Source organism: Bemisia tabaci, chromosome 1 (genome assembly GCF_918797505.1).
Source record: "Bemisia tabaci chromosome 1, PGI_BMITA_v3".
Taxonomy (NCBI): Eukaryota; Metazoa; Arthropoda; class Insecta; order Hemiptera; family Aleyrodidae; genus Bemisia; species Bemisia tabaci.
The window spans coordinates 89,535,352-89,556,074 of record NC_092793.1 but is presented as its reverse complement, the minus strand read 5'-3'; positions in this window follow the sequence as shown (position 1 = coordinate 89,556,074).

Sequence of the window (20,723 nt, the reverse complement as noted above, 5' to 3'; positions counted from 1 at the left end):
GCAGGAGGTTCTCATAGAGAAAAAAAAGGAGGTGTTTGCATTTCGGGCATCTTGGAATTTTTTGATGATTTGATGACGTAGGTCGGTACAGCGACGTTTATCCTGTCGATTTTCTTGGAAATGGTGTAATTTAAGGAAAAAAGTTATCTATAAAAAGTGCTTGAAATTATATAATGAGTTGATTCAAGTAAAAAAATCGGACAACATCATGGTCCATTTTTTATATTTTGAATTCCGGATTTCGCTGGCCAGGTTGTGACGACCTACGTCACAGGTTAAACAAACCTCAAGATGCAAACACCTTTTTTTTCTCTATGGGAGGTTCTTGCCCTGTAATAACTCATGAGATGTTCTCGCTGTGCAAAAAATTGGTTTAATACCACCAAGTAGCGAATCATTTTAATTAATATGCAGATTTTCTCCTTTTAATTCCTAAAATAAACTGCACTACTTACAGCAAGGGGATTTGCTCAATGCTCAGATAGAGCTGCAACATTTTGGAAGTTATTAATTCACACCAGTCATCGAAGTTTACACCATTGAACTGAATTGAATTTATTTGAAAAACAAAGAAGCATACAAAATTAAAAAATCATCCAGTGGGAACCATTACAAGCACAAAGCTTTGTGCAGGGGAGTACTTTACGCATAAAAAATGGGGGAAACTTGAAAAAATTGAACCATTTTTTTTTTACATAGGGTTACAGCTGCCTGCAGCTGAACAAAAAAAACACTTGATAACAACTTAAAGTGTGATAATATTTTTAGTTGTGGAAAATAGGGATGTTTAGGTTTAGTTTATGAAAAAACTACTTGTAAAAGACATACAATATGTAGGAAAAAATATGAAGAAAGCAAACCAATAATGCTAGAGCCTGCATGACATGAATGTTGGCATCTGATGGAACGCATTTATCAGATCAGTAGTGATGACACCCACAGTTTCATAGTCATCTCCTTTCTCGATAATTTTACCGCCTTTAAATTGGATTCTTCCTAGATCTTTTTTTTTGGGGGGGGGGGGGAGGGCTTCAAATAGCCATTGGCTAACCCGTCCTGTTCCCACTTTTCTCTGAGGTTACACACTCTATGCTCCCATTCGTTCCCCCTTTTCTTACATAATACCTCCTTATCCTCGTACCTCAGTAATCTTCCCTCCTCCCCAGTTGTTGTTTTGATATACCCTTAGTTTAAATAGTAAGTTCCTTTTGAACACCCCCAGTCCCAGGTCTTCCAATTTGTAGCACTTGAATCTGTTGTACTTCCTCACTCTTTTATAGAATATCATTTTATCAACAGCAACCTTTTCATGATATGTCCATACCTTATCTCCATTTCTCGTTTCCTTTGTATTTTTACACCATATTAGTTCTTTCATTCCTTTGTCCACACCCTTAATATAATCCTTCTTCATTTTATAAATAAATATAAACACCCTATATTTTACAAATAATTCCATACATAACCCCCCAAGTTCATTAAGCATTACCCCAATATTTTCTTCTCTACCCCTTATGTAATATGTATCTCATCGTGATGTTCTGCCCCACTTGTATTCTTTCAATAACGCTTTTGCTCACCTCAAATAATATTGTTATGGAGTAATTTACCACTGCATACTTAGTAGGCATAACAATTTCTTCCCCTCATTGTCAATGTGTTTTTGACCCTTCATAATAAAACAAACTCTACTTCTATAATCATTGGTTATTTTCTTAATTTGCTTATCTCATTTCAGGTCTTTTCCTGCTAATACCCCCAATGATTTGTATTCATTAACTCTCTCCACTTTCTCCTCCCCTATTTTTATCTGCGCCTCCATACCACTTTTCTCTTCCTCAGAGCTAAATACCACAAACTTCGACTTTTCTGTGTTTAATTTAAGTTTATTTACCTTCAGCCATTCCCCATTCCCCAACCCTTGTCAATTCTTTAAGCAGCTTTTCCTGTAATCTCTCAACTATTTCTCCTCTCAGATATATCAAAGTGTGTCATCAGCGAACATTCTCAGTTTTGCATTCCCTCAATACACTTTTTAAATCGTTTATATAAATTAAGAACAGTACTGGCCGTAGCCTACTCCCCTGTGGTATTCCCAATTCAACACTTTCGTCGGAAAGTTCCCCCCCCCCCTTCACTGCCTGCTCTTTTTCTTGTAGGTAGTCCTTCAACCAGGCTAATGCCTTGTCTCCAATCCCAATTTTTTCAAGTCTCTTAATTAATATCTCTCTATTGATAGTCTCAAAAGCCCTCTTTAAATCTACAAAACCCTTATCTTTCTCTTCCCCTTCTCACCATTCTTTGAACAATATTTAAATTAATTCCTCCGCCCCTCTCTCCTCCCTAAAGCCTCTTTGTTCCTCAATTAATTTTTTTTTTCTTTTCAATGTGATTTAAAATTTCTCTAATTACTACCCCTTCTTTTACTTTCCACCTCTGGTAACGAGTTAATTAGTAGGTCTCATTTCCTCAATTTTCTTCGTATTTTTTACCTTAGGCATAGGTGTTACTATCGCCTTTATTAATAGGTACCTCAGGAATTTTCTCTTCCTTAAATGACTTATTTAATATTTCAGTAATTCATAATTCAAAATACAGCGGACTCTCGATAATTCGAACCTCGATAATTCGAAAACCTCGTTAATTCGAAGGAAAGTCTGTTTCCCTAGGAAAGCTCTCGATAATTCGAAGAAAATCAATGTATTTCTCTCCCCTCGTTATTTCGAAATTTTTAAGCTGGCTCGACCCTCTATAATTCGAAATTGCGACGAAAATTCTCTCTGTAATTCGAAGTGCGGGAAGTAAATATGGTCCTCCCTCTATAATTCGAAATAAGGCGTTACATTCCCTCTACAATTCGAAGTCAACTGTTTATGTACCTGGGTGTCTGAAAGAGCTGATAGGATTGTCAAAATGTAAACATGTAATTAATAATTTTAAAATTAAATATAAATAATTAATACTCAATTGTGTTACCTGTTTTGTGACTTTCGGTAATTTATATTCAATTTATTATGTTTCTCATTTTCTTTATTTTTTCTAGTAGGTAAGAGTTTCTCAGGGGTAATTTATATTAAATTTATTATGTTTTTCATTTTCTTTATTTTTTCTAGTAGGTAAGAGTTTCTCAGGGGAAATCCTTGTGATAAGAGCCCCAAATTTGTGTTTTCTTCCTAAAAAAAGGCGCAGCTAAGCAATGTCAAAGCGCACAAGTAGGTGTTATTTTTGGCGTTCGAATTGTAAATTTTATTTTCTCATTTGACCACTTCTCCAGTTCAAGCTATCATCAGCGTTCTGTTCTCAATCGCCTACAGCTTATTTGCTAAATTTGATTTTTGAATAAAGATACTTCTTTCGTTTTTCCTCTCTAGATTTTATGGTATCTTATTTCAAAGTTTCCACTGCCAGCTTCAATTACCGTAGAATCATGAATTTCCACCGACATTTTTTGTTCCCCCCTGTTACGAGAAATCCCTGTACTGTCAATTCTTTCTTAAAAAAAATATTACAATTTGTAATGACCAGAAAAATAATCATGATTTTAAAATTAAATGTGTGTCAAAGTCGCAAATGATCATTCAACACGCAAATGTATTTAATTTTAAAAGTGTCTTGATTTCCTTCCTTTTTTTGAATGCCATAGAAAATGTTCAATTTTTTTTCTATCAAAATTTAAAAAAAAAATCTTGAACATTTCCTGTTCTTCAATCGTTAAAAAATAAAATGTCCGTGGAAATTTTTATGTGGAATTTTCTTCTCTGTAATGTCCCACGGATGTTCTTTGATGGAACATTCCCAGAATATTCCTAGAATATTCCTAATGTTCTGAACTTGTTTCATTCACACTTTCTCAGAATGTTCTGAGAATATTCCGAGAACATTCTCAGAATATTCTGAGAATGTTCTGGATTTATCAATGAATGTCCTCAGAATATTCTCTGAATATTCCTGTGCTATCTGGGTAATAATTACTTAGTGTAATTTTCGCCTCCGTAAAGAAATAAACTGATATATTTGGTTCCTTTTGACGTAAATCCGTCCATTTGCCTCTCTACATTCGAACCTCTCTAATTCGAAATCCCTCCGCATGAATCTCTTTAATTCGAACTATCTTTATTTCGAAACCTCGTTAATTCGAAGAAAAACCGATTCCCTTCAATTTCGAATTATCGAGAGTCCACTGTAAATTAGGTTTCCTTTATGTTCCTTAACTACTGTGGAACACACTGGATAGCCCCCTAGACTCTTCTTTAATTTACCTATTATTTCTTTTACCCTCTCTTCCGTCATAGTGTTGAGAGGGATAATGGTTTTCAATAACATTGATTATGTGGATGCACAAGTTCCAGATTGTCTAGAGCCTTTTACGAGTACGAGACTAATATGCTTCAGTGTTCTTGAAAACTGAACATTTCCTTCCATTAGGCGTTCAGAAAATATCGTGGAGAAATTGACGGCCTAAGCCAGATTTTTTATGCGCGAAGATGCTGACATGCTGACTTTTTGTGCCTCTTTGGAGTCTTTGGACCACACAGGGGTGCAGAAAATTCATGGCCTTCCTCACTTCATAAGTTGCCTTCCCCAAAATTTGCTGTTTTGCTACAATTAATTGCGCCTTTATATAATACAACCCGCTAAACAGCCTCCTTCCCCAAAAGTAGCGCGCTTGAAAGACCCCCGGCACATGAAACAGCGCGCATAAAAGTTTCCCTCCCCAAAAGCAAAGCGCTTGAAAGACTTCCAGAAAATGCAACTTGCTTGACATTTTCCTTGAAAGACATCTACATATCTCAAATAACAATGTGCTTCCTTGTTCGATCCCCAAAAACAAGGGGGACCAAAGTCTTCCCCAATTTTTACCAATTCCTACGGCCTTCCCCAATTCTCACGCGAGCGGCCACGCGATCATAATCACGTGATCGAGGTAACATTCTGCACCCCTGGACCACCTGAAAGCTGTGCTTACAACCTAATCAATGTTATCCACCCATTAACTGTCATACCTCTCAACATTTTAGAGGTACCTGTCCCAAGTAGCATGGATTGCAATTTCATTGCAATGGATTGTGAGTTGATTGCAATTTTTGCTTGTTGCCTATACGTTCATTTGAAGGCGCTTAAAAAGTTGCAATTTTATTGCAATAAGTTTGCAAGAAATGTAGATTATGCTTGTTGCCTAACCTTCTTTTTCAAGGCACTATAAAGACTGCAATTTCGGTGCAATCATGTTGTAACAAATTCACGCCATGTGCCTGGCATCCAATTCTCTAGTTGTTTCAAAGTTTTTTCGACTTAAATGTCTCACCTAACCCATATAGCCCAACATATTTTGAAAATATTGTCACCTTTATCAAAATATTTTCATGGCAATATTGTAATTAAGATATTTTCAAAATATTTTTAAAACATTTTAAAGGAATATTTTGAAAATGTTTACAAAAAATATTTTTAAAATAATTCAAAAATATTGCCTGTAAACATGCATGTTAAAAATATTCCTTAAGAAAGTTTTGAAAATATTTTAAAAATATTTTTTGAAAATATTTTTAAGTTCTCAAGTTAGTATGTGGTGTAATTTACACCGGTGTAAATTTAGTGTGAGTACCTATTACGTGATATCGAAAAAAAAATCAGACAAAAAAAATATGAAAAAAAATAAATAACACGAAAAAAAATAAATAATAGGCAAAAGAAAGAAGCCTGAGAAAAACGGCGTTAATCAAATCTATGATGAATGTTGAGCCACGCACTGACGCAATGCATGCGATAACAGCCTTAACAGGCGTGATTTCAACCCAGCTCATCATCAGCTCCCTGTAGCTCAGTGGAAGAGTGCTCCGCTATGACATTCGCGGGTCGGGTTCAAGCCCACTCAAGGGCGTCCGGTATTTTATGCTGCTAAACGTCGTAGGACATTAGGTAAGCATGGGTTCGAATTATTATAATTTCCCCGGAAAATTTAGGGGTTGAAATTTAAAGGTCGTCAATATTTAAATTTCTTTGCAAAAAAAAAAATTGCAACTTTTTTACAATGAGGGGGTCAGATGTTGTAAAATAATTGCAATTTTCTTGCAAGAAAGTTGAAATCATCTGGAAATTTTATTTCATTTAAATTGCAATTTTTTCGTTGCAAAATGCTACTTGGGGTACTACCTATACCTATACTATGGCACATTAAGTTGAGGGTAAAACAGAAATACCTGCCGCAGTTTAAATTCTCAAGGGAAACTCATCGGAGAAAACTCTCATCTGTAAACACACATTGGCGTGGATGGCACTCTCGGATAGGCTGAGAATCGTGAATTTTTCACTTGATGAGCTCAATAACTTAATAAGATCTCATTATAAAGCTAACGAAATAAGCTACAAGATTTTGCAAACCGTTTTTCAATATCTTCAATGGTTCATTCACTGCAGGCAGGCCTGCAAGACTCTGCTTCTTTGGTACACCTTTTGTATTCTTATGCATATAAAGGCATTTATTGTATGGAGAATAATTTAAATATTACTGAAATAAGTTGATGAATAAGACTGAATATGATACCAGCTAAAAAAGAGCATGGCATTACGATTTCATAAATGTTTGCTTTTTAACTATTTTATATTACAGAGCTGACGGATAAAATAGATCCATATTTAGTTACATTTTTACTAGTTTGTATCGGTCATTTTAGGGTTAGAGGCCCCTCATGAAGTGGTAAAGGTCTATCTTTATAGTGGAGAGAATGGTAAGTTTTGAAGCTCGTGGATGAATTATTACCTGAGACCCTAGTATTATATAAATCGATACTTGACTTGCAATACCGCGCGTATTTTCATTTTTTTTTCACATCATCTTCGCTACTTCGGTCGCAATCTTGGACCCACATGTCTTTCATGGAGTAGGAACAGTTATTTTACCCTCATATTTTGCTTTTTTGACCCAGTAAACCCAAGGAAAAGACACCCAACACGCCATCATTAGGACCTGACGCCCCTCCATCCTCAAATTTAGAGCCAAATTTGGGCGCCATCTTGGATTTCGGGCCTCCGTAAAGGTGAGAGATAATTTTGAACGACATATTTAAATTCTACGACCAAAAGAACATAGGGATCGATACCTATCATGACGTAACTTGACTATTGCAAATTTTTTACTCTCAGCGTCGGCCATTTTTGCCGCCATTTTGGGGCCTGGAGCTCCCCCGTGCCCCGATAATGTACCTAAATATAATTTTATTTTTGGATTTTACGACCCAAATAATCGAAGGATAGACACCCTACTCGGCACTTTGAGGAGCACGTGTCCCCTACCCCGTTCTTGGCCCAAATTTGGCCGCCATCTTGGATTTGGGGCATTGGATTGGGGAAATACTCTGAGTGAATTTTGGACTGCAGATTTGAGTTCTATGACCACAAGTACGTAGGAATCGACACCTCAGCGATCAATAGGGTTGTTTTTGTAAATATCATCCCCCCGGGGTTGATTTTAGCCGCCTTCTTGGATAGGGGGTGACTTTTTGAAAATTGAGAATGCCAACATCGGAATTCTGTTTCTAGACATCAATACGAAGAGATTAAGACATCTTCCACACTTCAATCTCTAATAGTGCCACGGGATGACATTTGCGCCTGCACTATAATTAGATCACATATCTTGTAATCTTATTAGACGCAGTTCGAGGCTTCCATAACGCAGATTTATCGAAAAATCCAGAATAATTACGCTTTCGTACCTTTTTTCAAACTGTTGCATTTAACAAATCTGGAAAATTTTTGAAATGTCATCTCTGTTTGGACGCATTTCGATGCCACCGTAACACAGCTCTTCATGAATTTCCGCAGAAAATTTACGTTTTTTCCCCCTTTAACATAAAATAATTTTGAATTGTTGCAATCAACAAATCTAGAAAGTTTATGAAATGTCAACTCTATTTGGACGCGTTTTTTGACGAAAATTTTACAAAAATTAATGAAAACTGTGATTGTATTTAAGACTCTACATTAAAAGAGATAAATATCTTCGAAGGTCTCAAACTTTTTCTTTTCTCATCTATTGTCTCCTCTTTCCTTCACTCTTTCCCTCCTTTTGCTTTTTTTCTTTTTGCTTGGGGGCTCAAGCCCCCCCCCCCCCCCCCCCTAGCAGTGGCCCTTATTTTTTACTTTTCGCAAATTCAAAGTGTGAAACCCTGCAAATGGTTCCTTTTGATGAGGAAATAAATGAAAAAAAATACAAATGGAGAAAAAAAAATTTAAATGGTGCCGCAATGAGCCTAAAGTTGCGCGCTTGGCGTGCGAAGACGCGTTTCCCCGTCAATTCGCAATTTTTTTCCCCCTTTTAAATGTTGCCACGGCTTTGAAATTTTTGGAGGCAACACTTTTTACTAAGTAATTTACGGGGAAAATAACTGAACTATCCTCGACCATTTTAAAATGCTCTTTTCTTCCCCTCAAAGTGACCACGTCTTGCGAATTTGCCGATTGTCCCTATAACAATCTCCCCTCACGGTGTGTCTTTTTTCTACCTTTAAATTGTTGCTACGGCTTTGAAATTTTCTGGAGTAGCACAATTTTTACAGTACTTTACGAAAAAGATAACAAAATTTACCGTGCTACTTTTAAAATGCCCCCTTTTCCCCTCCAAAGTGGCCACATCGTGCGATTTCGTCGATTGTTCGTAACATTCTCCCGGCATGGTTTGCCGGAACAAGTTTAAATTTTTTGAAGAGTCAAAAGCAAAAATTCTTCAGATTCTAGAAGTAGAGTGTCTACCAAGTCATTTAAGCCAAGAGGATAACGATTCTATTTAGCTACCTACTGGAAAACAAATCGATTTAAATGTTTATCGGGGCTAACATAGGCAAATTACCGGCATAAGGCCTGATGAATTTTCGGAGTTTCACATCTGTCTATAGTATGGCTATACAGGTACCTACTCTAGACAGAGTATGGCCATTTCTGTTCCGGTTTTTCATTGGTCGCGTAAAAATAGGCTGACACCGCCTGATACACGATGTTCTTACGGCCGTAAATAAACAAACAAGATGGCTGTTATCAGCAAGCAAGATTGAGGTTGCCGGCCAGTTGGCCTAGTGGTCAGCGCGTCTGACTCTAGGCCAATAGGTCCCGCGTTCGAATCCCAGTGGTGGTGACAAATTTTCATGGAACTGACGAGTGGATCTGCAGAAACAGATTCCACTCGGCCTTAATCCTTAAAAATTTGAAAGCCTGGAGCATGGATGTGCCTAAATCCCATGATGTTTAAGGACAATAAATACTGTCTATCGATGGCTGTAGGTTCCAACAGAATATAAGCCACTAAACCAGCAAAAAAAAAAAAAAAAAAAAAAAAAAAAAAAGATTGAGGTTATGCACATCTTACATCCTCCTGTGATAAAGGTGAAAGGCGATTTAACAATGTTTTCATGTGTTTCGTGTGTTATTAGTAGTATGCTAATTTAAATTGTTACTGCCGTATAATTGAAATTCTTGTCAAATATATAGCTTCTTATCGATGTTACGGTGAGCCGCCATCTTGTTTGTTTATTTACGGCCGTCATGCCGCAATCAGAGAATTTAACAGCTGAATGTGGAAGTCAACAGTCATCGCCAAACGGCTGAAATTTAGTAAATTCGAGAGATTTTCATCCAGATGTGTATAGCCCTTAGCACACGATCAATATGAGGTATCAATATGGCGAGGTCTAGAGTACCTATATAGCGAGAGTATGGACAGATCGCTTCATGGAGGGCTTAGGGCCCAAAAGTGCAGCCACCCTTCTAACCAACTTCTAACGCACAAAATTTCCCTGCCAGTCTGCAGATTCCAATTCTAACCAAGATGGCTAAGAATGTACACAAATGAGCGTTCTTCCGCAAAAATGAGTAAATTTGTGCAAAAACTAAGTCAAATACGCGCTTTATAAACGATGGTTCGTAACAATTGTATTAGTAAAGCGCTCTGGATGATTGAGATTCATAGGTTAGCTGCATTTCTGGGCCCTAACTTTATTCGCGGAGACATCGGTGAAGGCCTGATGGATTTTCGGAGTTTCACATCTGTCTTTACTCTCGCTATACAGGTACTCTAGCGAGGTCATAATGCGCGCGCAGCTTGTACGACCAATCACAGCTCTTCGAGGCATCAATATACAGCGGCGCCGCTCTATATTGATGAGATATTAATCGTGTGATTGCCCCTAACTGATGCGGGCTTATCAAATCTACTCGAATAGTTCAAAAACAAATTCAAAATTGGTTCGATGGTTGCTGAGAATCGTTACTGAATTTTGCGCGTCACGCGCAAAATTCAGGCATCAGGCCGATGACTTCCACATTCAAGCCACATTCAGCTCCCACATTCAGCGTGTGATCGGGGCATAAGAGCATCATGAAGCCTAAAAACTCGTTGACCAATCAAAAAGCGGAACAGTTTTCCTGTAGTAAAAAGATACGAATGGCCATCTTGTCTATAAAGGTACTCTATTTCAGCCTACATCCGAAGAAAATGCAAAAAAAAGTCAGTCGAGCCTTACTTAATTTTTAGAGGAGGGGGAGGGATGCCTTTCGGTGCCTAATGAAGGAGGGAGGGGGAGGAGGGATGCCTTATGAGGGAGGGGGGGGGGGTCTAAAAATCGGAAAAAGTGTTGGAATGTTCCCGATAAGAGAGGTATCTCAGAAATTTTGTATCACATCCTCTTCATTTTCGATAGTTTTCAAGAAAAGAAAGTAGTATACACAGCCATGCGGAAATTTTTTGACGAATTTTGCAAACTCTCAACCTCATTCTTTGCCAAAAGTTGACTTCTGTACATTGATCAGGATAAGGCCTTCATGTGTTGAAACTTCAGATTCATTCCTTTTTTTTGTCGTTGTCCTTGTTTGGATGAAGATCTCGAGGTTTTTTTTTTTTTGATTTATCCTCCAATTTGCGGCTATTCACCCGACCCGGATGGGCATGATATCCCTGAAAAACTTCTTATTTCCCGGAATAAACGCAGACGCATTATTCCGGAAGCACGGCCGGCCGGCAGTTTCCCGCTGGTCCTTCAACGAACAGCGCTGCCAACACAATTGCCCCAGCATTGTTTAGTATCTTCCTGGTTATTGTTTCCTACTTAAAATACATAAATTTTTTTTTAATTCAATCGACTTTATTATGACCATGAATTCATAAAATTAAAGTGCGTGATCGTTACTTCTCAAAAAATTTATATCATTGCTTGTTTTTCTACAGGGTTATCCAAAAGTCACTGACCACCCCTGTAACTTTTTTCCAAATTGAGATAGAAGTTTGAAACTTTGGGAATGTTCCTCTGTCTAAGGTAGCAACTTTTTGGTCCCCCCAAAATTTTGGGGGCGGCCCCCCTTAAGGGGGGCGGGGGCTAACTTTTTTTTTCAAATGGCAACCCCCCCTTTGTGATACCTCATTCGAAAGATAATAAAAAAAGAAAATTATTGGCGCAAACCGCAGGTCGAAATGTTCATTTTTGACAAAATGGCGGCCGGTCAAAGTTCAAAATGGCGGAAATTCGGCATCTCCGTTGTTTATTGACGGATTGGTGTGAAACTCTGAATCCTAGGGTTTTTCGGGATGAGAAAAACGATTCTGGCATTGGTTTTCCAGAAAAGTCTGTCCTTTTCAAAATGGCGGCGGTCAAAATGGCGGCCTCGAGCGGGAAGTGGATATTTAGGCTGCATCATATCGTTGGATTTGCATGAAACTTGGTATCTGGGGGTATTTCGGCAGGAGAAGAACGAATCTTTCATTGGATATCTGAAATTTTGACAAATTCCAAAATGGCGGCGGGAAAATGGCGGGAAATCAGTGTTACGGCTGTTTACCGATGGATTTGCATGAAATTCGATTCTGCGGTTTTTAGACTGGCTAAAAAGGAATCTTTCATTAGATTCTTGAAATATCAAATAATTTCATGCTAATCCATCAGTAAACAGCCGTAACACTGATTTCCCGCCATTTTCCCGCCGCCATTTTGGAATTTGTCAAAATTTCAGATATCCAATGGAAGATTCGTTCTTCTCCTGCCGAAATACCCCCAGATACCAAGTTTCATGCAAATCCAACGATATGATGCAGCCTAAATATCCACTTCCCGCTCGAGGCCGCCATTTTGACCGCCGCCATTTTGAAAAGGACAGACTTTTCTGGAAAACCAATGCCAGAATCGTTTTTCTCATCCCGAAAAACCCTAGGATTCAGAGTTTCACACCAATCCGTCAATAAACAACGGAGATGCCGAATTTCCGCCATTTTGAACTTTGACCGGCCGCCATTTTGTCAAAAATGAACATTTCGACCTGCGGTTTGCGCCAATAATTTTCTTTTTTTATTATCTTCCGAATGAGGTATCACAAAGGGGGGGTTGCCATTTGAAAAAAAAAGTTAGCCCCCGCCCCCCTTAAGGGGGGCCGCCCCCAAAATTTTGGGGGGACCAAAAAGTTGCTACCTTAGACAGAGGAACATTCCCAAAGTTTCAAACTTCTATCTCAATTTGGAAAAAAGTTACAGGGGTGGTCAGTGACTTTTGGATAACCCTGTATAATATTAATATAGCATGTGCTCAAGCGGCTATAGTGGCAGCACTGTTCGTCGTAAAACTTCGAACGGCCCTGCCGTGATAGCGAAGAGAGCCGTAACTGCAAAAATGAAGTTCTGAGAAAACGGGCTCAGAAGCTTGTGACCGGAACATTTTATTCAAAGAAGCCTCCGTTCTTTGTCAAATTGCCACAATTCGTCCGGAAGACTCCTAGAAATCATTTGGGGGATTAAAACTCGACCGATTTTATTTTAAAGTGCATGAAAAAGGTAAAATTCAATTTCGTGTTAGGTTATTGTTAGGCAAGACAGCCGTAAGTGCTATCTCCTGCATGCTTTCGTGTTTTGGACGCACAACAAACACATTTTCAGGTTAGAAATTGGCAGAAGAGGGCACCGCTTTACGGTGCCGGACACGGGAGCTGTCAGCAATAGATTTCGGGTGCAGATTGCAAAACGACGGTGGTGGCGCGACTGCGGATTGCACAGGAGTTAGGGCGCTCCGCGAGAATATATGAACAATACCCATATGAAGCGTGTGGCTCATTTTAGAATTTTGACTTTTAGAAGTTTTCTTGTCCGGACTGCGGGCCGAACGCTGCCTTTTTTTAACGGTATATTACAGAGAAGTGCAGGTAAAGGGGAATTGTGTCGATATAAAAGAAGAGGCAGTGGACTGATTAATCGGAATAACTGGTCAAACAGTGGTTGCCCATTTTTGAGAGTGATTCTTTTCGCTCTAAATGTTTTTACTTTTTTCTTTAGGCCTTGTCTGCACGGGCCGTTTCACGAGATTTGTCCCAGCGTTAAATTCCACTTACGAAGTTGAGAAAAATATTGAGTTAATCAATATTTTTCCCAGTACCAAGTATGGTACTTGTACCCCTAGGACCCACTGAGAGGAGAGGAAGAAGTGAAACGAATTGTGCGATATTTTATTCATTACTCCATTGTTAATGTTTGTTTCGTTAAAATAATGTGTATAATTGTCAATTGAGTGCAATTAGTATTTTAATCCCGGTTAAATACTCGACTTTATCTAATTTATCTTCTCACGCAAACTAGTCGCAGGACTGTATGAGCCCCGTCCCGTGGAGACGGTAACTGGGAAAAATCCCAGAAGTTTCATTCCTGCGATTCGAACTTGGGACAAATCTTATGAAAACGTCCCGTGGAGACAAGGCCTTACCTTTCTCCTCTTGTATTTTAATCTCCCTAAGTTGAGAAAATGACAATTCTATGGCCTTGTCTCGGCGGCGCAACTGCTGAGGGAATCAGGTGCAACTGTTACGAGTTTGTTGCCCCAACCGAAGTTCCCTGTCTCGACGCACAAGCAAGTGTTCCTGGAACTTTTAGGCGGGAATATTTGAACAACATTAATTTTTTTAGGTTAAACAATGTCAATTGAGGTAATTGAACTGATAATTATGAACGGGAGGTGAATATTTTGCGTTATTTCGACCAGGTATAAAACAAAAAACAATAACATAACACAGATATGGATAAAAAGAAAATATATTCGATAAAATTTTATTTTCCTGCTGTAGTGATATGCTACTAACGAAAATATAAAATTAATACTGAAATGTATACAAATATTTCTAAATAATAACCGTTCCGAATGAAATAAAACACCCGTAATAAACTCCCGCTTCACGTGTAAGTTGTAACCAGCGTTTATCAATTCAACACACGAAGGTAAACAACTGTTGAGGTTCCAGGTTTCTGACCTTGAAAGTTTCACTTATAATAGTATTTTGAATTGATAAACGCTGGTTACACGTGAAGCGGGAGTTTATTACGGGTGTTTTATTCCGGAGCGGTTATTACTTAGAAATATTTGTATACATTTCAGTATTAATTTTATATTTTCGTTTGTAGCATATCACTACAGCAAGAAAATAAAATTTTATCGAATATATTTTCTTTTTATCCAAATCTGTGTTATGTTATTGTTTTTTGTTTTATACCTGGTCGAAATATCGCAAAATATTCACCTCCCGTTCATAATTGTCAGTTCAGTTACCTCAATTGACATCATTTAACCTAAAAATATTAATGTTGTTCAAATATTCCCGCCTAAAAGTTCCAGGAACACATGCTTGTGCGTCGAGACAGGGAACTTCGGTTGGTGCAACAAACTCGTAACAGTTGCACCTGATTCCCTCAACAGTTGCGCCGTCGAGACAAGGCCTAAGTGAAACATTTTTGAGACACTTCCTTCCTTCAACAGTTGCGCCAGCTTCCCTCAACAGTTGCGCCGTCGAGACAAGGCCTATATCTACCAGCAATCCCCCCCCCCCCCCCCGATCACGTCATCGGGACACCCATCAAGGACGCCATAGACTCATCCGTTGATGACTTCATGGAGGCACCTGTCGATGACGTCGATGGAAACGAGTCTCGTTGATGACGTCATGGAGTCATCCTTGGATGACGTCTTGATAATGGCATTTTGAGGTCACATCCAGGGTACCAGTTGATGGTGACGTTACAACACAAATCATAATTCATGTATATACATTTATTGCTAATTAATTTTTGATGAGTCAATATTTTCTAAATTTCTAATTTTTAATAAATTTTCCGCTTCATATATAAAACCTACTTTAGCATGTACAGCATCAACTTGTTTTGAATCCCCCGCCATCTTTTTTTAAAAGTCAGAGAGTTTTTAGAATCTTGTCCATCTGTATTACAGGTCGTCAATTTTTACAGCCCACAAGCTGTTCGTTAGTTCCTCAGATGTCCGATTCAATTTAGAGATTCAATTCTTCAATCCCGCGGCCAAAGTTTGTTTACATCATACGAGCGCCCTAACTCCTGTGCAATCCGCAGTCGCGCCACCTGTCGTTTCGCAATCTGCAGTGCACCCGAAATCTATTGCTGACAGCTCCCGTGTCCGGCACCGGGCGCCCTACTGGAAAGCACTGTTTTTATTGGCTCTCATGCACCTACGGCTATCTTGAAAAAAACCATAATCATTTTTTGTGCACTTACGGCTTTCTCATACGTCTCGTTTTCATTAAATTAGGATGAATTTTGCTGTTTTCGCTGTCTCAGTAATTTCATCTAAAAGAGTTTAGACGAATTTTGAAGAAAACTCGATTTAAAAAATTTTGCGCTTACGGCTCTTCGCTATTCCGGAATAATATGGACGTATTGTACGTCTGCGTTTATTCCGGGGATTGTACGAGTCTTTTTTCGCGGCTTTCATGTCTTACCAGGCCAGATTTTTCTCTGCTGAAAATATTAAGAAAAATATAAGTAATAAAAGTAAAAAATATTGTTTTCCCAGTGATCAACTGGGGATAACTTTCTTATCACCCTTGCCGTTTCATCAATGCAAAAATCTCGATCGCTATAGTGGGGTTTTGCCGTGTAAATGGGGATTTTGATGGCTATCGAGCGATTTTTTGTATGTGTGTGTGCATTTCCATAAGATCCCTCATAACAGCGTATAGTATTAGTGTGTACTAGCCGTTCTGGACGCGCTTTGCGCGTCCAGAACGGCCAGCCCAGGGGCTGCGCCCCCTGGACCCCCGATCACTCGCTACGCGAGTGACATTCGGCTCGCTCCGCGAGCCATTTTTCTCAGTGATTCGGCATTTGATCACTAAGATGTACACATTTTGGAGACTCTGGAGCAGAGTTAAGAAATTTCATGAAAGATTATAAAATGAAATTTCATGAAATTTCGTGAAATTTCATTTAACACGCAGAATTCAGGATTAAACCCTTGAAACTTATGAATCTCCTTAAGTTCATTCATAGGCACGTGGTAAACTGTGAACGGGAACTTTAGAAATGCCCAGAAAGTTGAGTAAAACAGCAAAAACATAATTTTGAATTTTTTATCTTAAATTTTGGTTGAACACACAGCTGTACCGGTTGAACACCAAAATAAATTCTACGGATTAAGTAAGACGTTAGCTTTCATATTTGGAGCAAAACAAATTTCTTGACTATAAAGAATCCTAGTACCCCCTAATAGTATATTGTTCTATTTTGGTACAAAAGAGAGGGATCTTGAACTATCTTTGAAACAATTTAAATGATTTTTTCATTTGTCTCTGATTTTTTCAGAAATTAACAGTTTGAAATTTGAGGTTAGGGTCCCCGGTCCTCAGAGACAAGAGACCCTCCACTAGTATCTTGGCCATGGTGGAAGCTTTTACTTTCGGGACTTCAGCATTCTACTGTTGACTTACCTACATGGTTGATGTTCAACAACGTGTTGGCAGTTTCGTTTTGCAAACAAGCCGAAAATGGCCGACGTTTGGGAAAGTTGTTTGGCTCATGACGTCATCCGAAGCTCATCATCGACCATGTAGGTAAGTCAACAGCCGAAACTAGGGTGATGACTGTTGCTCCCTAATAATTGTCCATAAGGAATTGTTGAAACCCCGAAAGTAAAAGCTTCCACCTGTCGCTAGGAGGCCAGTGGAGGGTCTCTTGTCTCTGCCGGTCCCCCTCCCAGAACATAGAAAACGTCATTCGTGAACTCAAAATGACCGACTTGTTTTGAGTTTCGTGGCGCCTACAATCCGCAATTCCGCAAAACATAAATCTTAATATTATGAGGCACGACAACATCGATATTTCACGGTAACTGTTGACAATTTGAATCGGAAATATAAGAATGTCACAGACATTATCAAAGTCATGCATCGTAAATATAGTTGAAATATGGCAATGCCGTAAGAGCAAAAATTAATACGATTCTCATCAGCTGAGTTTTTTCATAACCTCCGGTGCAATATAAGAAAAAGTCGATACACCGAACCGAGTGTTCTTATTTCGTAAATCCCTTATTTTTCCCTGCATCCCTACGGGTTATGGGCCCAGGTCGTTTTTACTTGGTCCTTTGAAGCATTTATTTGAAAGTGAAGTGACTTTGAAGTGTTAATATGGACCTTAAGTCTAAAAAGAACATTAAACCATTTAATGGTGAAAAGTACAGCATATGGAAACTTCGAATTCGCGGGCTGTTAACGAAGAAAAATTTAATTGATGTGATTGATGGACCATCTAGTGCGGTCGCTTAGCTCAAAAATGCACGATGATACGCGGTTTCCGGCTACCAACGTGATTTTGGTCTTAAAATGACCGTTAGACCCTCCTGATTCAGAAACCACCGGGAGCCACCCGCGCTCCCCCCGTTTTCCCCCCTTTTGGCCGCCATCTTGGAAAATGGCGGCCAAAATCGGGTTTTTTCAAAATATCTCGAGAACGGCGGCAGATATCAAAAAATTTTCTTAGTTAAAAAAGATTCAGCGTGAAAAAGCGGTATGAATGAAGTACTCACACGTGAATAATATGAGAGAAGGGAGGGGGGAGGGGGAGGCCCGCCGCGCCGCTGCGCGCTCCTCTGCTCCTCAGCTGTCTTGCGAAAAACTCGCTGTTCCGGCGGGCGCGCGTCATCACCCGAGGCGTTGCGCCCTCTGGTAATCAAGCAATTAATAACTGTACACTTGAATCTTCCCGCTTTTTTACTTGCTGTGCTCTGGATAGGTTGGTAGATATAGACAAATTTGACAGAAAATAGGTAAGTTTAATTCAGAAACAAACTTTTGCTAAACAATTTGAATACAAGTGGGAGGAAAATAAGTGCCTTATCGATCTATTTCTTTTTAATGGAAACCTAATTTGAAATTTGGTTCATTTTAGACTTTAGCGGTATCATTGGATGTAGGGTTCTAAGCGGCTCAGATTCAAATGACTTGGAAACTTGTGTAAACCTGTGCACCGCTAACGTAATTGATGGAGCTGTGTTGGTGCATACCTTAAATAAATCAAATGCTAAAACATTCTCCGAATTCTCCATAAAAGTTTTTCAGTCAGCAATTAAGCGCAAACTGCAGAGCTTTGACAGGGTTGATATTGTTTTCGACAGATATCCGCCTTTTATAGCTTAAAATCAGACACAAGAGAGAAAAGAGGGTCCGGAAGAGAAATTCTCGTAAAAGGTTCAACGCCTATACCGAAAAATTTTGGCCATTTCTTGCAAGTTGATCGTAACAAGACTCAGTTATTTCAATTACTCGCACAAAACATCAAATCTATGGAGACAATGGGTAAGATCGTCATTTGCACTGATGACATATATCGATCGTTTCAGCTGGAAATTTGGTTTCAAGCGCCGATATTTCACCGTGTTTCCACGAGGAGGCAGATACTAGACTTTTCATTCATATTAAGAATGCTGTTCGATCTGGTTATAAGTTTGTACTGCTCAGTACTGTGGATTCTGATGTCATCGTGATTGCAACTTCTATGTTCCAAACTTTGAAAGAATTCGGTTTGCAGGACCTGTTCGTAGAATATGGAGTTGGTAAAAATAGGAGTTTAATCCAAATTTCTAAATTAACATCGAAAATCTCGCCGGATATGCGCAACGCACTGACATTCTTCCATGCGTTTACAGGTTGTGACTCCGTATCGTCTTTCTACGGCGAAGGCAAGACGAAGGCGTGGAGTATCTGGAATAAATTGGAGAATGATTTAACTGGAACATTTTTGAGGCTTTCATCGTGTAACGAAATTTCTAATAATGATTTTGAAAAAATTCAGCTCTTCACTATTTTTATTTATGACTCGTCCAGCCAGGCAAAATCCGTCAATGAATGCAGGAGAGTCTTGTACACTCAAAAAAATCGATCGGTTGAGACATTCCTCCCACTGAGGAAGCATTGCGCCAGCATTTGCGGAGAGCAATGCTCCATACTCACATTTGGAAGCATTGCTTGGAGCTGAATCCAGTTGTTCCCGATGTGAAATCTTGGGGTTGGACAAGTAGAACTGAGACCACTAAGGGACTTGCCATCGTGCCATTGTGGACCACCCTATCAGAGGCTTCGAAAGAGTGCTACGAGCTAATATCTTGTGGATGTAAAACAATGTGTATAAAAAATTGCAAGTGCCAACGCTTTAATTTAAAGTGCACAGCACTTTGTTTATGTGATGGGCAATGCTCATAAAGGTTTGCATTTCCAACTTACTGGCCCGAAGCACTCTAATTTTGAATCCATCTTTCAAACAACCGCACTAATATCGTACTAGTTTATTGCAAAACTTAGGTCATGAATACCGAAAGAATTTATCCTCTCATGCCAAACATTTGGACTGCATTTTGCGATTTGGAACTATAAATTCTGGCTCTTCTTGAAAAACACGGATAAGCGTAGGGAAACTAATGGCACGTACGTTGGTTTTAAACCGGGCTAGAATTTATAGTTTCAAATTGCAAAATGTAGTCCATTTACTCTTCAGTCAAAAATGTATTTTATTAACATTTATTTGTATTTTATACTTCCTTTTATTTTAGTTTTTTTGCGAGACTGTTGCAATACACCCAACGAGTTAGACACCCAACCCGTTGGGTCTATTTAGTTAATTTCGTTTATTTTTGTAATAACAAAACTATAATTATACAAATTTAATTTTTGTCACGCTGATTTATTTCTACTTGGAGGCACCCTGATGTTTCTACGGAGAAGCAGAATTACGTACGTACTAACCTGTCAGGACTGACTCTAATTTCCTACCTGTTCGTGACTAATTTTGTATGTTCATTCATGACAGTTCATACTTAAATATTTATTTCTTATTAATTCTTTATATAAGGTGCTTTACCTACTTTGGTTTCAAATTTGTCTATATCTACCAACCTATCCAGAGCACAGCAAGTAAAAAGGCGGGAAGATTCAAGTGTACAGTTATTAATTGCTTGATTACCAGAGGGCGCAACGCCTCGGGTGATGACGCGCGCCCGCCGGAACAGCGAGTTTTTCGCAAGACAGCTGAGGAGCAGAGGAGCGCGCAGCGGCGCGGCGGGCCTCCCCCTCCCCCCCTCCCTTCTCTCATATTATTCACGTGTGAGTACTTCATTCATACCGCTTTTTCACGCTGAATCTTTTTTAACTAAGAAAATTTTTTGATATCTGCCGCCGTTCTCGAGATATTTTGAAAAAACCCGATTTTGGCCGCCATTTTCCAAGATGGCGGCCAAAAGGGGGGGAAAACGGGGGGAGCGCGGGTGGCTCCCGGTGGTTTCTGAATCAGGAGGGTCTAACGGTCATTTTAAGACCAAAATCACGTTGGTAGCCGGAAACCGCGTATCATCGTGCATTTTTGAGCTAAGCGACCGCACTAATATTGGGGGTACGGCAAAGAACAAATGGAATGA